Consider the following 18860-nt stretch of genomic DNA (forward strand, 5'->3'; position numbering starts at 1 on the left):
ATAGACAGACTTTGTGTTTACTAAACTCTCAGTGACCCCCACACTTTTTCCTTCCGCAAACGCATTGGCCAAGACGAGTCAGCGAGCTGCATGGACTAGAAATGAGGTGAAAAGGTTCAGCATTAGAAAGGTCAAGATGTGGTCAATTCGCTGTTGTTTTGAGTTTTTGAAACAAGATGTCCGCGCTCTTGAAACTTGCGTTGCTAAATGTTGCCAGATTGCCAGCTTGTTCGGCTTCACTTAGCCTCCTTAAGTCTGGTCCAGTGCAGATCTGTGCATGTTGTTACACCCAACTCGTGCTTGATCATTCTCCCCCGTTGTTTGACCCAATCACACACTTATGGCGAGATTAGGAGGTAGAAATCACCAGGAATCAGGGAGACTTCTCAGGTAATTGGTATTGGTATCGAGCTGTGAATCGATGCTTACATGCAGATTTCTCGATGCCGTAGTGGCGTAGGGTGATTGCACATTTCAAGCCTCCAGCACGCAATGCTTCAAAGCCCAAAGGATGCAAGGACTTCAACCCGTCAGGCCATCATATCAGTTAAATGTCATATGTCACAACCAGCCTGAAGACAGATACAAGTAGACTGGCCAGCGCTGTGCTGGTGTTGGTGGCACGGCATCTCCAGTTCACCCAGGGCTGGTACGTTAAAGACTTTTACATTATGAGTAATGAAAAGGTGATGCTAAGTGGACAAAAAGGGGGTATTTGATTCACACACACATTATACGATTTCTTTTGACAGTTCATAACTTCTCATCCCGATTCACATCGCTAAACCCTGATAAGATCCTGTGATGTGTATTGATTAATAGCATCCAGGGAGATAATAGAGCACTGCATCCTAATCTGTTTGTGCGTGTATGCTATTGAAGCAGAGACCATTTGCTCTTATGTGTGATTATCATCATCAAATTGGGTTCCAGATTCGCCCTGTCACCCCATTTCTGTCCCTTGTGTTTCATTAATTATTTGTCGCTTTTTTCTCCTTTTTTTGATTCTGTGACCACGACTGACACTCCCGTGTCTCTCTTTCTCCTCCTCTCCTCTTCCCCTTCCTCCCCGTGGGGTTCTGCTCTTCTGTTTGTTTCACTGACCTCTGTGAAAGAAAATCACCTCTCATCTCCATGTGCTTCATGCAGAGTGCGTGATCAGGCTAAATGCCAGTGCTCAGGCTTTTCTCCTTCCTCTTTCCTCCACATGCGATGTCTGTAATTCCGTGCTACGGGTTCTATATACAAACGTAGACGTATGGCTGCTTAATACGTTTACAGTGTGAATGTTAATGTGTTCTCCCTGTTATGACTAACCTAATACCTGTGCTCAGGCTCTTATCATTCCTATCCGTTATTTTGGCATGCTAAAACCCTGTTAATTTGTTGTCAATGTAACATAGAAATAGGTCTAGACACTAATGTAATATACTAACAGTGGTGAAAAATAACATTTAGATATAGACGATTCCTTGTGCAACAGTTTGATGTATAATTTGGCCATTTTCATACCCGCGCTTGGGTCAATATAACGTTCCCCAGGACCCATGGGTAAAATGGCTAGAACCATTGACAATGCGTTGTTTTGACCTAGATGTATTATATAATAGTAATTTGTTTTAAATTTGGATTATATACCCAAACTGAAATACAATAGGTCTTTGAGTTGAGTATGGTTGATAACTGTTATAATCTACTCTCACTCTTTTGCAATAAATTTGAAACGGTTTTGAGACATTTTATTTAAGGAAACTATTAAAGACCATTTCGACCCAATGCGTAGGGACATTTATTATTTTGTGTGTGTGTGTATCATAGATCTTCTTGGTTTCCCCAAGAGTTGTGTTTGTGGAAATAGAACAATTTCTAAAATAACATCAAGATTACCCTCCAACATTTGCAATTCATGTATGTTCTCCCCCTCTGCAATAATCAGCCAAACAATAGCTGTTAACTAGCGCGACAGGCCAGCCACGCTAATCCCTTGTATGTGTCGAGAAACCATGAATGGAGAAGCCGCCTTATGCATTTAGGGTCCTTACAGCTAACTCATTAGTTGCTTGAATCAAAGGCATGACACTGGCTTTGTCCCTGCCTGGCCTCTCGTGCCACAGACACTGAACTCGCTTGAGTGGAGCTGGACTCTGTTGTCCTGGGGGGGCAACAGAGCCCCCTGGGATCACAAAAGGCCATAAGTGAATTACTCAAATCAGTGCAGAGGGGGGCCCCCACCTCCCCCCATTAGACGCTAACTGTAACAGCTAGTGGCGGCCGTGCAGCAATGGGCGGTGTGTGTGTGTGTGTGTGTGTGTGTGTGTGTGCGAACACAGACGGTGTGTGTTTGAGTTTGAGTGAGTGTGAATAGACAGCCAGGACTCATGCACAGTGAGCAGAAGCCTTTGTTGGCCCAACACTATTGTTGGAAGCTGTCTTGTGTAATTACTGCCACAGCTACCACCTAGCGCGCCGCTTCGCCTGAGCAAGGAAAGCCTCCGAGGGGACACGGAGGGAAGCAACAAGCGCACCGAAGCCCCCGGATCTCCAGTTGATAATTATATTATGGAAGCACTTTAAGCATGCAGCGGTGCTACAAACAAGCTGACAAATCCCAGCTGTTGTCTTACACAGTTTATTATAGCATGGCATTCAATTAGAAAAGCTGTATTTTAAGTTCACAGGGTGCGCACATTGTAGTTACTGCACAGTGGTTTTGTTAGAGGCAGAGACATTTCTTATCCCAAATGTTTGCAGTGTAGCTGTACTAGTTTCTTTGCAAGCACGCCGCTCTAGCACGCTTAACCCCAACTACAGCCCTTTTGGCTTAGATTAACTCATTTCAATTTATAGTCATCCCCCACACAGCAAACAAATAGACTTTGTTGATCTCCATGCAAACGCGCAATATGGCAAACAGATTCAGCACCGCCCAAAGCCACATTTTGAGTGCTTTGGGAGATTTGATAACTCATTAAGCCTCTCTCCTTTTTTTTCTTCCTTTTTTTTCTTTGTTGTGGCCTGTGAGCATTTCTGCTCAGAAGCAGCTTCCTGAGTTTAGGAAAAAAAAGAAAGAGTTTTGTGGCTGTTTATTGTGAGATCACTGAATTTGAAAAGTGAATAAATTTTGCGGCAATGCTGGAATGCATACTCTGACCAAAGAAAAAGTCCTACATGTGGCCTCAATTGGAATTACAATTGAACAAGTAACCGAATGAACAGTAGAATCCAAGAATCAGATTTTGTTGTTGTCAAGCTTGTCTGTGTCCCTCTGTGGTCCCATTCGCATGCTTTGGAGACGGTCCACAATGAACTGATTGATGAAACGGCATTCTCTCCCCTGTTGCCTTCGAGTGAGTACCAAAGGCCTATTAGCGACAGCACAACCAATTTAACATGGCCACCCGCATAAAAAGCTCACTGGTGTCAGTAATGCGATCTGTTGATGGCTAAACCGAGCGGATGGAGAGTCTATTCACAGTGGCCGGTGAATATACTCGGCGACACTGCGGCTCTGGCACGATGCTGATCAACGTCTCACACAGGGGACAGACCGTAAACCAGCAAAGGATTCCTGCGAATAGGGGGAGAAGACGCAGACAACTGCATCAACAAACTCCGTCAATGTTTTGCAGTCTGTTTTCACATTTGTCGCTACCGTTGATGAAACGAAACCTCACCTGCACGCCTCACGATCCTGGTACACTGTCAGCTTGGCTGCAAAACAAATGTAAATTACAGTGTAAATACCAATGCTTAGTTGAGTGATGTAATTAATGCAAAGGAACCTGAAGCACAAGCCTTTTATGAGCCGAATTTGCGTGGCACTACTTCCACAAGTACTCTACGTGTCACCAGGTTGTGTCCGTACGCTGGCTGCCCGGCCGTACTGTACACCGGACCGTTTGTTTTGTCTGTCACCTCCATTTATCTTAATTGAAGCATGCTTCAGTGTGCAACGGTGGCCCGGTCCCTGCTGTTTTGTTCCCTAATGTAAATCGATATGTTTCCATGCGGTTGGAAAGATCACTAACCAAAGGTGGCATCTGACCCGATACAGCTCTATGCGCTAACTACCATCAGCCAGATGAGGTCCCCTTTCATCAGTATCTGATATGGGAAAACAGGAGCACGTAACTCGCCCGAGTAAAAATAGTCCTTCATATCATGTCATATGAAGTTAGGGTCACTTGGAGAAGCTTCGGTATGGGGAATAGCTTCTTTTTCAATCTGCAAATCCACCATACAATTGTAACTGACACTGAACCAAAGACATATTGCTGTGCATGCCGTACATTGCAAGACAAGTATTTCAGTGAGAAGGGGCCATAGTAAGGACTATTTGAAGATGGCGAATGTGATGCAGGAGGATGTTGAAAGGGGTTTGTGTTTTTTGTGTTTTATTGGCTTGCAGGCCTCCGCTGCACTCTGTCCACCCAGAGCAGTTTGAACTCTGTGTGAACCCCTGATTTCTGCTGAATTATGATCGAATGAGTGGGCCTGACAAAATATTTTTAGGGTGCAGAGAGACGCAAGCAGAGGGTGCAGCTAGAGGGAGAGCGGGTAAAGACAATCTCATCACACATGCACACATATCCACTTTTACTTGGGCGCCTGCAAAGGAAGACAAGGTGAAGTCAAACATCAGTTAGCGGCAGCAGGATGGTCTCTGACTTGACAGCGTCCAGGCACATTGTTAAAGAGGGACAGCTCTGCAGGGGCAAATCTCTCACCCAGGCAGTCAGGTATCCAGTGAGTCAGGATGTGTGTGTGCGTGTGTGCGTGTGTGTGTGTGTGTGTGTGTGTGTGTGTGTGTGTGTGTGCGTGTGTAGGTCGATGACTGAGAGAGAGAGAGACAGAGAGACAGAGAGAGGCGGTTGCGTGACTTGTGCTTGGCTCAGCCCTCCAGCCCCCTCAGGCATTATTTGTTAGCTAGGAGAAAGAAGGGTATATCTTAAGTGTTCAACAGTAAACAGAGACGCGAAGAGGCCCGAATGCTCCCTGGGCTTTATTTGAGATTTGTGTATTTGTGCAAGCGCTGCAAACATTTTTTTAATAAATGCTGGGGAGGACAAGGGATTTCATCTTGTATCCGATCACACTGTTAAAGCCAATAAGGAAAACTCCAGTGTGAAGTGATAATTTATCATAACCCCAGATGTGTATAGATACACACAGTTGAGCAAACACAAAAGACTCTCATTTGAGAAGTGTTTCCTTTTATTTATAATTGTGTGTTTCAAATTGTTAATTCTACTGAAAAACTTGAAAGCAGCGAATTATTCCTGCTAAAAATCTTTGGTGTGTGTGTGTGTGTGTGTGTGTGTGTGTGTGTGTGTGTGTGTGTGTGTGGAGGTTTGACTAACATCACCGACAGCAAGGGCCCACTGGTGGAGTTCACGGTGTAAGCTCTCTGAGGCTTTCCGAGTTCCTTAAACTGTAGTTTCAAATGAAAAAAAAGGGGAAACAAATGAGTAAAAGAAGTAACAAGTAAATAATAGAGGAGAAGAACGCTATTTTTAAACACTGTGTCGCAGGTTATTTTTCCCGTTCGTAACATTCTTTGGATTTAAGGCACCAGCGTGGAAATCACACATCGTGGAATATCTATATCTAATTTGATCAAATGAAATAAAAGTTGTTCCTGCTACAGCCCTAATTGAACACACACACGCACGCACACACAGAGACACACACACACACACACACACACACACACACACACACACACACACACACACACACACACACACACTCACACACTTTCAAAGGCTGTTTTGGGTTAAAATATTTTTTGGTGCGAAGCAGTTGGTGGGCTTTAATTAATGTTTCCCTTCTACAGTTTCATCTCTTAACTCTTCCAATGACAGTTTGTGACCTCATTCGAAGGGGAGCCACAGGCACCGAGCCTCCGGACCTTTCAGGGACGAGCATGGCGCTGATCTAATGACTTATTCATCGGGCGCAATGACACGACCCCTTAAAGATGGTACACGACAGGGAGCAAAGGGATCAAGTAGGATCATCATATAAGGTGCAGGAGTTCGCCAGGGCTAATGCAGTGAGACAAGTGAGGCCTGAGTTATGGGTGTCGTGGCGTTTGTCGAATCTCGGAGTTAAAGTCGACTCAGAGGCGTCATCGCGGGTATTTGCAACAAAAGAAGGGAGATCTAGAAGGAGGGAGAGAGAAAGAACGAGGTGGTGGCGAGAAGTGTCAGACTCTGTTTCTGTCCCTTAGGATCGTGTTTAAATTGGCATGTTGCACTGTAAGACTGAATTTAAACAGCTGCCGGCTTGACCCACAGGAACACACACTGCCGGCTTGACCCACAGGAACACACACACACACACACACACACACACACTCTGGGCCCCTCCCCATCTCTAAGTTTGCGTGCAGAGCTGGGAAATTCTCCATGCTAATGTGGGTTTGTTTTCATCATCAAATTGCAAATGTTTTAAATATGCATTGCACATGCAAACACACACACACACACACGCACACACACACGCACGCACACACACACACACACACACACACACACACACACACACACACACACACACATACACACACACATTTATCCAGTCAGAGCATTGACAGCCTAATCCCTGTTTTCATACAGTGACATGTGTCAAACGAAGAGATGGAAGTGGCTTCCACCCATGTTTATTTTTCATAAACCACTCCCATAATTTTTTTTATCCTTTTTTATTTCCTACGCAGTATTTCTTGACCGGTAATGGATCTCAATGCTTTCCATGGGCGTGTTTTCAGATTAACACATCCAAGAGCTTTTCACACCGCGGGATAACAATTAACTTGAGAGCAGGGCCGTTAAAGCCTTGGCTTGTTTATACAATGACTATACAGCTTGAATTACAAAGCTTTCACATCTTTAGCCCTGGAACTTGAAATTACTATAAAGGCATTTCGACAATTATAATTTATTTTTATTAAATTATTAATTTAATTAATTCGAATTATTAAATTTTTTTATTAATTTACTGAAAACAAAAGAAAAATCAGCATAAAGGGATGAAATTATTTTTATTTTAAATGCACTTTCACTTGTTTTGAAAATGATTATGGTATATATTTTGTAATTAACTACCGATAGTGTCAATACAGTGTGATTGTGCTAATGTGGAGCAGAATTACGTTCCGCAGCCTCCACTTGCTTGACAAAAAACGAAAACTCTCAGAACAAAGTTTGTTTTTCAGATATTTTTTTCAGGATGATTTGACGAATTAAATGTGATAGAATTGTCATTCTGAAGTCTAACCCAGTTTCTTACCGTCAAAAGTTAACCAGGCCGAGCAAACATTGTGACACTGAGAAGATGTTGATATGACAGCATCCACCGATGTTGAAAGAATGTGTAAATATAGCACCAAAATCAAAACTGAGTCACATCCACTCGTCGTCCATAGCTGCCACCTGCATCATTTTATGAAACCAGGACTTCCATATTTGTCTGATATAAGTTTTCATTTGTATTTTTACTTTGCTACTGTATACCATCATATTGTTGTTTTGCTTGGGATGATGTTGAACATTTCTACCTCTTGCCTATTACCCGCCTGTCAAATGTTTGCTCGGAGGCCTTTGATTTTTTTCTGGGTGAAAACAGCAAATCTCAGCTTGAAGATATGGATAGCCCAGTTTAGAGTGAAGGAGTGTGTAATCCTTGTTTGCCCAAAGTTGGGAGCAGAGTCAGTGGAGCATTATCACTTCAAAAGTTATATTGTGCGTTGCCTTTTATTATATTGGAAGAGTCATTGAAGCCCTCACCTCTCTGACCTCCATTACAAGGATAATGTCCTTGTTTTTCCTCTTCAGTAAACCCCCCGGTCATCCAATGTTCTTGTCATTCTTTAGCTCAATACATGATGAAAGTTAGAAGAAGTGTGAAAGCACTTCTGCCCACTTAATTTTCTCTTGGAGGTTAAAATGGAGATAATGATAGCTTTTGGATAAATCCACATCAGTCTCTCTTAGAGGACGGGGGGTGGGGTGGGGGGGTAATAAAAAACATCTTTTTTTAAACTGGAAGTGAAACGGTGATTTGTCTTACCAGTAATATGAGGGTAAACAACAGATCGCCAGAGACTCCTTCCCTGTGACTCATGAGCAACAAGTTCTCAGAAAGTAGAGAGAGACAGGCTTGGTAAGGAGTAGGATGGGGGGGAGGGGAGGGGAGGAGACCATAATAACATCATTGTGGCTGTTTGAAGTCGCATCAGGCCTATTTCCCAGTTACAGTAAGTACAGGCTGTCTGCATGTCTCCTGGCCTCTCGCCACTCAAAGGCCACATTCATGGAGGCGCTGCCGCCCTCACAGAGGGCAATTGGATTCACCGGATACCCTTCCCTTCTCACGCAATGTTGTGTAAACCCGGGGAAAATGACCTCAATACGTCCTAAACGAGTTAAGGATGAAGATGCCGCACCCGCTCACATGTCTCGGGCATGATAATACGGTGATGGTTTTATAAATATCCCCTCTCATGCACACACACAGGAGCAGCAAATGCGGATTGTCCGGTGTCTGTCAATGGTTTCTCGCCCGATCAGAGGGTGCCGTTGGATCTCTTTAGAGGTGCACGGATCATCCACCATCTGTTCATATTTTAGTCCTTTGTCTTAAACAAAGGAGACTAACTACAGGAAAAGTTACAAACTCAACCAGGCAGTCTCCATTAGTGAGTTTAAACTGATGATATTGAATGATGAAATAGATTGCACTATAAAGCAGCAATATAGACGTATTTATTTAATACCCCTGAAATCATTTGGGCTTCTTTTATCATGCAGCATACATTTTCTTGACGTATCACTTTCATCGTCGTTTTATTCCGACGTCAAGGCAGCCGTCTGTTTTTTTACTTTGCTTTGTGATCTCCAAGCTTGTTAATCTTCCATTTAATCCTTCCTCTCTTGTGGTGCCACCCCTCCTTTGCCTGGAGGCCTGCACAACCTCAACCTGTCTGCCTACTGGTGCGGCTTTTGCAGGCCTCCCACACTCACTCACTCTTCATTGTTTTTCGCCTTTGTGACTGAAGCCAAAGATTATTTACTTTTAGTTGCTCCATTTCCCTCACCTGTCCCTTTACCATGACCCTCATGTCTTTGTAAATGAGCGTTGCAGCTCCTACATCAGAAGACTTTTGCAATGAGGTCAACATGTCACGAGAGACGATACCATGAATGATTTTAACACAGGGCTGTGTTCGAGAGAGGTGAATGGATGGGGGTTGCAAAAAGGCAGAAGGGAGGCATAAAATAATAGGAGAGAAACCCTATTGCATAATTCATTGGGTCATCACAATACCAATTCTCCATCCATCCATCCTTGGACCAGCATCTTTGTTAAAATGTCAGATGGGCCAATTCATGTAGAAAACCCTCAGACTTGACCTAATTGGCAGGGCCATATTATCGTTGATGAGGCTGCTGTGGTAGACAATTAACTATGATTCAGATTTTCCAGAAAAATAGTCCTTTTGTTGGATAACTGCATATGGTTGATAATTATCTATTCATCTATTAGTCAGACAAGCGTTTTATTTTTTTCAACATCTGCAGGATTCTTAGAAATTAGCAAAAAGACAGAAGATTACAGAGATTACAGCCTGTCTCTACGGCTAATAGATTCCCATGTTTTAAGTCAGCAGCTGGATGGATAGCAGAGTCAAAACACCTGCCAAAAGCCTTCAGGCCTGAGCCTTTACTCTTGGCAGGCCTCTCCTCCCTGCTACTTCAAGTCCTTCTCCTTCTCATGCAACCTCTCCCGGCCAAATTCTCAGTCAATTTCCAGGCCATATTGAGGCTGTTTTGTGGCCTACCCTCCCCTGCTGGTGATGTCATGACAAAAAACACAAACTGAGATTTGATGAGCTGGAAAATCTCATTTCAGATTGTGAATTATTATTGTCCACCCTGTTTATCCTAAGTGTCAACATATCCACTTTGGTTATGCAGTTAGAGTACAGGTTATGATATGTGAAGCTCTTATTTGCAGTACATTCATGTATTTGCACTGTTCAAATGAACACTGAGCCTTTAAGACAAAGCTTTGTCAACTACATGCGTCGTGCAGGAACAGTAAGCTTAACAGGCTTAGCAACAGTAACTAAGGGGGCTGGGCAGAATAATAGATTACAAGTCTACTGCTGTCCATTTGTGTCTTCCTAATCACCCCAACATATGTTCAAATGAGGGTGAAGGCTGGCTGCAAATGTCAAGAAGCCCCAGGTAGAAAAAGATGCTGAATGTACGTACAAATACAACTGGCATACCTGACTGGCATCACTTTGCAGTTTGGCTGAGCTGGAGAAAAAACAAACTGATTGATTCAATCACAAAGGGGCGTCCTGAAACCATGAATATGTTTACGTGAAAAAGAAAAAGAAAAGAAAAAGCATGCTTTGTTATTTTTGTGCACATCTTTCAACATCCCTGTTCGTTAGAATTGGTATCAGGCCTCAGGCACATCCTTTGTCCAACAAATCAGACCTTTGTAGGAATCCGCAAGTATTTTGGAGGGCCGGCAATGTGAAGGATCCCTTTGGTTCACCGTCTTCACTGAACCCGTTCCAATCACTGGCACTCACTTTCTCCCTGCCCACCGTCTTTGTTTCGCTGTCATCCCCAGTTACTGTATATTCCTCCGTGGGCTATGCTGGTGGGAGAAAGGTGATGAGAGGATAGAGAGGTGTTGGGAAAGGCAAGGAGACAGAAGCAAGAGGACGGAGAGGAGGAGACAGACAGATGGACAGACCCGGTCAGGACAATGTGAGCTTCCATCTCATCGCTGCAGACAGAGATCTTTCACGTAGATAGACATTATTGCAGAGGAATTGACTCTCACCTACACTAGCAACTGGCATCATTAAGTCACAAGTGGTTAATGGAAGATTGCAACAACCACAGAAAGAGAGCGTTCTTATAAATCCCCTGAAGCGGAATGTTGCATACATCACAGGCGCAATTATTTCCCTGTTTACGTTTTTCTGCCCATTAACAACACGGTTAAAATGTTAAATATTCCAAAAGTCAGATGTTTAATCTGTAAATCCGCATCAGACCGTGTTGCATTGCCACTCCGCTGCCACAGGTTGCATGTGTGTTGCCAGCAGCGGAGGAATGCTTTGAGTGCCGAGAGACAAAAATAGACATGCTGACCCTTTAAAAGCGGAGTCTGTAGCATGTTGTGGCTGCCGAGAGAGAGAGAGACGCACACTGTCTCTTTAAGATGGGCGTTTGTGTAGTGTAGTATTACTGTAGTAGTGTGTGTGCACATGTGTACATTCACTGTGTGTGTGTGTGCATGTAAAGGGTTGCGTGACTACTGCAGACGAGGATGTGACCTCAGAAAAGTGGTTATGAAAACGATCTGTCAAAGCGAGGAGAGAGAGAGAGAGAGAGAGAGACCAGCCCTGCAGAAATGAGTTAATTTACTTCCTATACTACGCTATCACTGAAACACACATGGAGAGCTGCCACACACACATAATCCTTAACGTTTTCAATGCACATACGCTTAATCTCACACACTGTGAGCCATGAGGAAATGACACTAAACGTCCGTCCACACAGGGGAGCAGATAGTGTGCTCGGACAGAAGCGAGACAAAAAGTCAGATTAAAAATATGTAAAGTCTCACTGAGACTTAGAGGGGAAAAACAGGAGAGAGGTGGAGAAAGAAAGTCAGGTATCATATTCCCACTATGGCAGTGGCATGCTCTGAATATCCAGGAGAGATTCCTGAGGTCGAGCACATGGAAACGATTGGAGGCCGACAGAAGATAGGATAGACTGTTGAATTGATAGCCTGTATGTTTGCATATTTCTTTTTTGAAATGAGAAAAACGTGGGGGAACCGGTCGTCAACATTTTTCATACAAATGCATATACATGTAATGGCTTTAACACAGTCATTGTAAACCCATATGAACTCCATTAAAAGTTCAACTTTTATTTTCCCCCTAAATACAGAGTGACGTAATGTTTCTGGTGCAGTTGAAATAATTAGAGGAAGAACATCAGGTTAGTTTCCATAATGTAATTATGGTGAGCTTTGTGAGCAAGAGGTTGTAAACCTGTAATCGGAGAGTGATGCACGCTGGTCATATTCAGCAGGTACTGTATATTTTGTGAACCAATGTGTGAATCTGTAAACATGACTCCAACATCATTTAGTAACTTGTAAATGATAAAAACGGGATGAATTTAATTTGTTACATCAAGGGAATTTATTAATACCTTCACTTGGGTAAAAGTAGGAGTTTGCTATACAATCATAAACGTTTCTGAAGGTTTACCAGTTTCCCCTGCTGCGTCTTGAAACAGAAAAATAAAGAAGGGATAAAAGATGGAAGGGAGAGGAATAAAAAGAAAGAGAGAAAGAGGGAGAAAACATTGGTGTTCGGTGCCGATTGCGTGTGAACAGTAATGCTAGCCTTGAAAGAGCACAGTGGAGCACATTGTATCCATGCATGAGTCGCTCAACAGGGACAGCGGCATGACGGAGGGAGGGAGGGCATACCGGGACAAGAGCCGGGAGAGAGATGCAGGAAGAGGGAGAGAAGAAGGGCGAGTGAGGCTGTGTCATGACAATTGTGATCTTTGTTATGAGCAGGGTTGCCAGCTCTCACGCTTTTGGCGTGAGATACTTGTTGCTATACGCTCTATCCCACAATCCGAGGCTCCACGTGTAAAAACAAAGCCGGGCTGTGTAACAACATATATTTTTTTTCCTATTTCGTTGCTTGCAGGTTTATTCGTTACTGTTCAGCAACTCAGTTAGCATATAGTAAAAACACATAAATGCACACATATATATATATATATATATATATCAGTAAATATGCACTGAATATTTGCACTAGCAACCCTTCCATTTACAGTAGTCTCCGTTTATATTCTGCACTATTTAATGTTAATTTCATCTGTATTGTATTTTATAATCTGTATATATTGTTATACTCTCTGTTGCACTTCTGGTTGGATGCCATACTGCATTTCGTTGCTCTGTACTAGTACATGTGCAATGACAATAACGTTGAATCTAATCTAATCATCATATATATATAACAAGTTAAAACTCCTCTGTTCATGAACCCTTCTTACAGTATAAATAGCTTTATAATGAATACGTGAGTGAAGTGAAAAGTAGTTTAGCGCTCGTTAAATCCTGGGCGCCCGTAAGTATCTTGGCAAATAAAAAGTAATAATTGACTATTTATATATAGTCGATACAGATTGTAATCATTAATTTGATCATCAAAAAGTAAAGTGATACCATTTTTTTTAAAAAGGAAAGAAAATGTGAAACAGTCCGCAGCAGTTGACACACATTAAATCCCAACATGACTGAATTAAAAAGTATTTCAGTGCTCAAAACAAAGATGAATCCTTCCTAAACTAAAAGGTTTTGAGGCCTCTTTTGAAGGACACAACAGTTTGTAGCGCTCGTAGATGGTGGGGAAGTGCATTCCAAAGATGGGGGATCGTTGAGCTGAACCAATCTGCTATGAGGATTAGTCGGGGGGCGCAAAGGGTCAAGGGGTTATCTGATTGGAGTTTGGGAGATTTGGAGCAACGAAGTTCTTTTAGGTGGGCAGCCGCATTTTCATAAATACTGTGCATTGACGGTTTAGGCGAAGAATTTAAAACCCTAACCTGACTGTAGATACATTATATGACGAGGAACAAGAGACATCTTACCTTCTTGCGTGTGGTTTGAGGGTTCGTACTGAAACCTTTTGAGAGAATCTTCCATGTTTAAAAAGTTCTCACTTCTAAAACTTTACACGTAACCGCTGTACGAGTTCAAAAACCACGTTTAACTCGTCTCAATAGGATTCACAGCTGATGCATTTTCCAGACCAGTGAAGAACTTGAACTGTGTGTGTGTGTGTGTGTGTGTGTGTGTGTGTGTGTGCGTGTGTGTGTGTGTGTGTTTGTGTGTGTGTGGATATCGTGATATCATTTCTCTGCACCAGCAGGGAAACAATATCACACACGCATCTTGCACACACATATTGTCATCCTCTCCAGGGTCAATATTTACAGTTCATCCTCTTCTGAAAAATCACTCTGCCTTACCATCTCCCCCACCCTTCCCTTTCGGTCTCTCTCTCTCTCCCTATCTCTCCACTGCCAGTCACTTTTACTATATGTCTCAATGGCTGACCGTGATCAAGGCCAATTATGATTTCTTTTTAGCGTGCAGGGCATCCTGTGGAAGCAATACATTACAGGCAAGATAATCCATCTCTCCCTCCATATGTGTATCCTCCCCTCCATCTCACCATCCCTTGTGCGAGTACTACATGGAGTAATTCATTCTCCACACAGCTGTTGCATACAGTTGGAATGTGGGTAAATGTGAATTTAATGGTGTGCCATTCGTTATGTACATATAGGCGTTTCTCTCTTGTCCCGGGGCATACTAGAGGCTGTTCAGGTCCCCACTCGTGCTTTTCCAAAGAGGATTCTTGTGTTCCATGTCTTGCACGACAGTAAGTGGATCTGGTGACCAGACCTGATGGAGATGCACCTTTTGTTCATTTTCTCCCTGGATTTTGCAGAAGAATACTTTTGAAAGTCACATGAGACGAAGTTGGTTCCAAAGAATAAATATCCACCTTTGAACACGAGGAACACCTGGCATTTTGATGGCTGCCCATGGGTCCAAAGCTATTTCAACCATTTATCTGTTATTCAGCTATTTCTACTATTTACTTTTTGACCTAACTATTACAAACATGTATCACTTTTATAACTATTTTGACCACTTATCTATTATATCCAGGTAACTATTTCAATCGTGTATTACTTACTTTACAGCAAACTATTACTATTGCTCCATTTTTTTTTTCGAGCTTACGACAATGTAGCTTTTTCTAACGTTTATTATTTTCATAACCATTTTTTCCATTTCTGACTTTTAGGTAACTATTATGTCTGTTTATTACATTTAGCTAATTATTTGTAACACTTATTACTTTTAGACCACCGCTTATCTCTTATATTTAGCTAACTATTTTGAACATTTATCCATTATGTCTAAGCTAACTATTTCTAATTTTTCTTTACTATAAGCATACTATTTTGATCATGTATCCGTGAGCTAGAATTCTCTGCTCGCTTGCTAGCTGCTTTTCATGGACTCTAAGTTGCAACATAGTTCAGGCGCTGACTCAACAAGGAGAACATGCAGCAACGTTTGTAAAGACAGTTATTAAAACCGGGAAGTTTTTTAAATGATAGAAAATTAAACCTTTCAAAGAAGAAATATTTCACAAAAGGGAAGGATGGATGAGAATACTGTATTTATAATTTTAGAGAAATTATATTCTAAATCACAACAGTTATTATATGTTATTATATGTATTTAGATGATACGGTGATACAGATCTTGCAGTATTACAAAGCATCGATCTTCAAAAGGTAGTGTAGAGGTTCAAAAGAAAAACCCACTTTCTATCGCTGTGCGTCTGTTTCAGTTGAGGCAGGGGGAGGAAGGAGGTGTCGACATACACCGACACAATGGCATGATTTTCCTCTGCTTCTTCACAGGATGCTGCCTACATAAACAGACATGTGCACTACACACACATAAACAAAGACAGAACAATGGATCCACACATGAGGCTTTCATTGGATTTATGACTGCTGAACCTTCCCGTAAAAATAAAAATAAAAAATCCGATCACCTGTTGAATCAGTTCAATCAAATGCAGGATATGGAAAAAAAAGTGGAGGAATCTTGGCTTTCCACGGTGTCTTCACACTTCTTCTTCCTCCAGTATGTTCATATCTGCTCCAATTTTTATTCTTCCTGTATTTTATAGCAATTTTAAAGTATTTCCATATGACTTTTCAGTTACTCAATAAATATTTTTTTTCAGGTCAGAAAGGTAGATCCACTCTACATCCACTCTTCTACCCTGATTAGAACCAAACTTCACATCTGATTTATTATAGTTACCATCTTCTGGGTAATTTAGTGTGATCATTCCTGCCAAACTCAAGAAGTAATGCCTATAAAACATAATTTGCTCAATTACACTGACTTCCTAGGATTAATATAATCAAATCATGGAAACACATTTTCCTTATAAACAGCTTTTTGTGCCGGGTTCCCCATGAACCACCCTCATGCAAACAGACTTTTTAAAAGTGCTTAAATAAGAGGTGTTTTGGCATTTTATTGGTTAATAATGTGTGTGTGGGCGGTGTTGTGCATGTTGAAAGATGAATTTGGACAAAGACATTGTTGTCTCTGTGAAATACCGCGGGTTAATGATGGTGAGGTGCGTTGGAGTTCTAAAGTCTGTTAGACAACCTTCTGCCTGGCTTCCTGCCACTCCAGTGTGGTAACAATTACACGAAAATTACACATCATGCGGTACCTTAAAGAAGCCGCCACATGTTACTTATCAACCGTTAAGTACACGCTTTAGTTCAGTTGTCCCGGAACATCACCCCATCATAAGGATTGGTGCCATGTCATTTTGTTACATTGTCATTTTCGGTTCCATTTCCAGTTCAGTCCGGCTCGCTTCAGGATCAATGGCTCTGACGGTAGAAGAAGACATTGCGTGTCCCTGCTGCGGTGTTAAGTCTATTTAAGGCCTCAACCTATGTCAGGAAAAACTCAGTGGCATGTTGCTGAGCTAATAATGTCTGACCGCTTTCCCTGTGAGCTTCACAAGTGCTCCTTTGGGAATAAGAGAGACGGGTTGAGAGAGATCCAGAGAGAGAGGAAGGAGAGAGTAGAGAGAGCAGAGCAGTAAGACTCTCGAGTGGATAAAATGACCTCGCTGCCGTTGCGTGCCATGGTTTGTTTTCAGAACCGGCCACATGTTTGAACATTGCATAACTTCTCAGATGTGGTTTGTAAATCACCATGTATTTTGGACTATAAAGGTGTGTGTGTGTGCACGTGTGTGTGTGTGTGTGTGTGTGTGTGTGTGTGTGTGTGTGTGTGTGTGTGTGTGTGTGTGTGCGCGCGTGTTGACAGCCACCTTACCTAACAGCCTATTTATCTTCATGTACGTATCCTTTATTATTAAAAGATCTTGCGTCCTAATGCATGCAGTTCTCTGAACTGCTGATCACTCTATTGAAAATAACAGATTACCGACTAGTTGATCAACGGAAAAGTCAATTTCCAGCCACAGTTAATCTCCCGTCTCTGCTCCTGTTCAGTCCACAGCTGTCTGGTTATGTCTCACTGTCCTAACTGTGTGAGGGTCTGGCCCAATTAAAGGCCAATTAAAGGGCCAGTGCATGAAAACAGGGAAGTCTTTGTAGTGCTGTTTGCACAGGTGGTGTGCATCACATGTTGTAATGGTGTCAGGTTTACGCATCAAGGCTGCACACATGGACATGCATTAGCCCGTATGCACTGCACTCTTGTATGCACAAGCAAAAAAGAGGCTGGTCGCAAGCTGTACACTGCATCATTTATTTCCCCTTAATTTCCAAGCAGTAGGTCTTTGACACTTACTGTTGAACAAATCAGTCAACTAAACAGTTCTGAGATGCTCCACTTTGACTGTGAGCTGCAGAGCAAAGCAACCTTTTACATCAGGTAGTAAATCTGTCCAGATTTGCCCTTCTTGGTCCTCCTTATCATTTCTCCTTGTCACTGTGTAGGTGGACAGATGTGCCATGTCCGCCACATTATACAGCAACATTTTACAGATCGCCAGAATACAAGCTCTCTGGTTTGTAACACAGCTACTTCACAACAGAGGGTGTTTGTTTCTGAAGTTTTTCACATGATTCATTGACGAGCTGTTTCATTATAACGCCAAATGATAGATGACGTCAGGACTGAATTGGAATCAGTAACAATGTGGCTCTTGTTCAGGCGTTATAAACCCACGTCATAAAGTGTCTCAGAGGGCTGGTTATCAGTTGGTCCGAGTAACCCATCCCAAAAATAAAAATGCTCAACCCCAGTATTTCAGACATGGCAGAAGAAATATGTTGACATTTAAAGGCTTGTTTCCAGAACAGCTACCATGTTCGTTGAGATTTACAACCTGAGGCGAAGTGGTACGTTTGTCTACTTAGGATCTTCTAGATTTGGGAGTGTGCTGGTGCTTGTGCTCAGACTTGCCTGATTCCAACGAGCCAAGCACAATTTGTAAGCAACTGTCTTCTTTGTCCCAAAGGCATAACGAGCTGCTGAGCAGTCCTCTCGCGCGGTAAAGCTGGCGCTTGTGGCGTTTAATTATCCTGCTGTTGAAAGATGGTCCTTCTCTACAGTATAGGTCACCTTGATGCCAAATAATCCACACATACAGGACCACTCCCACCAAAAGTCTCACTGGGATTCAAATTTGAACAGTTTCCAAATTGAAAATCAAAGCCTCACCTGCAAATATTGCAGCAATCTAAGCAGGAGGCCGACTTTTGTTTACGTACCCTTTTTACCGTATAATTATACTAATGTTCAAAATGAAAAGCGTATCATTGAGAACAGTTTGGCGGTGGAGAGCCAACCATTTCTCAGCAATGACATGTTTTGGGCCCAGTCGACCATAACAGGCTGCACTCTCACCCGGCACCCTCCCTCGAACACACATCAACCACCACGACACGCACACAACAGTGCAACTGTTTTTTTCTTGACAGCGCTCTGATCTAGTGGGGACTGACCACCCACACTGCGACCAAAACCACCCCGACATGTGAGACCCATCAGCCGAACCCGGCTCTTTAACTTCAAAAAAACGCATTTGTCTCAAGGTGTTGCAGCCGTGACAAGCGGCCAGACGTACCGAGGATTAATCCGAAGGTACATTCGATCGTTGCTTTCCTATTTACATGAGATAAGTA

General features: G+C 42.5%; 1 protein-coding gene across 1 annotated transcript in view; it reads left to right on the forward strand.

The window, feature by feature from the left end:
* The window catches only part of ahrra (aryl-hydrocarbon receptor repressor a), a 58146-nt gene that overhangs the window by 8045 nt on the left and 31241 nt on the right, over positions 1 to 18860 (forward strand). The window lies entirely within an intron of this gene.

Source organism: Cyclopterus lumpus, chromosome 20 (genome assembly GCF_009769545.1).
Source record: "Cyclopterus lumpus isolate fCycLum1 chromosome 20, fCycLum1.pri, whole genome shotgun sequence".
Classification (NCBI taxonomy): Eukaryota; Metazoa; Chordata; class Actinopteri; order Perciformes; family Cyclopteridae; genus Cyclopterus; species Cyclopterus lumpus.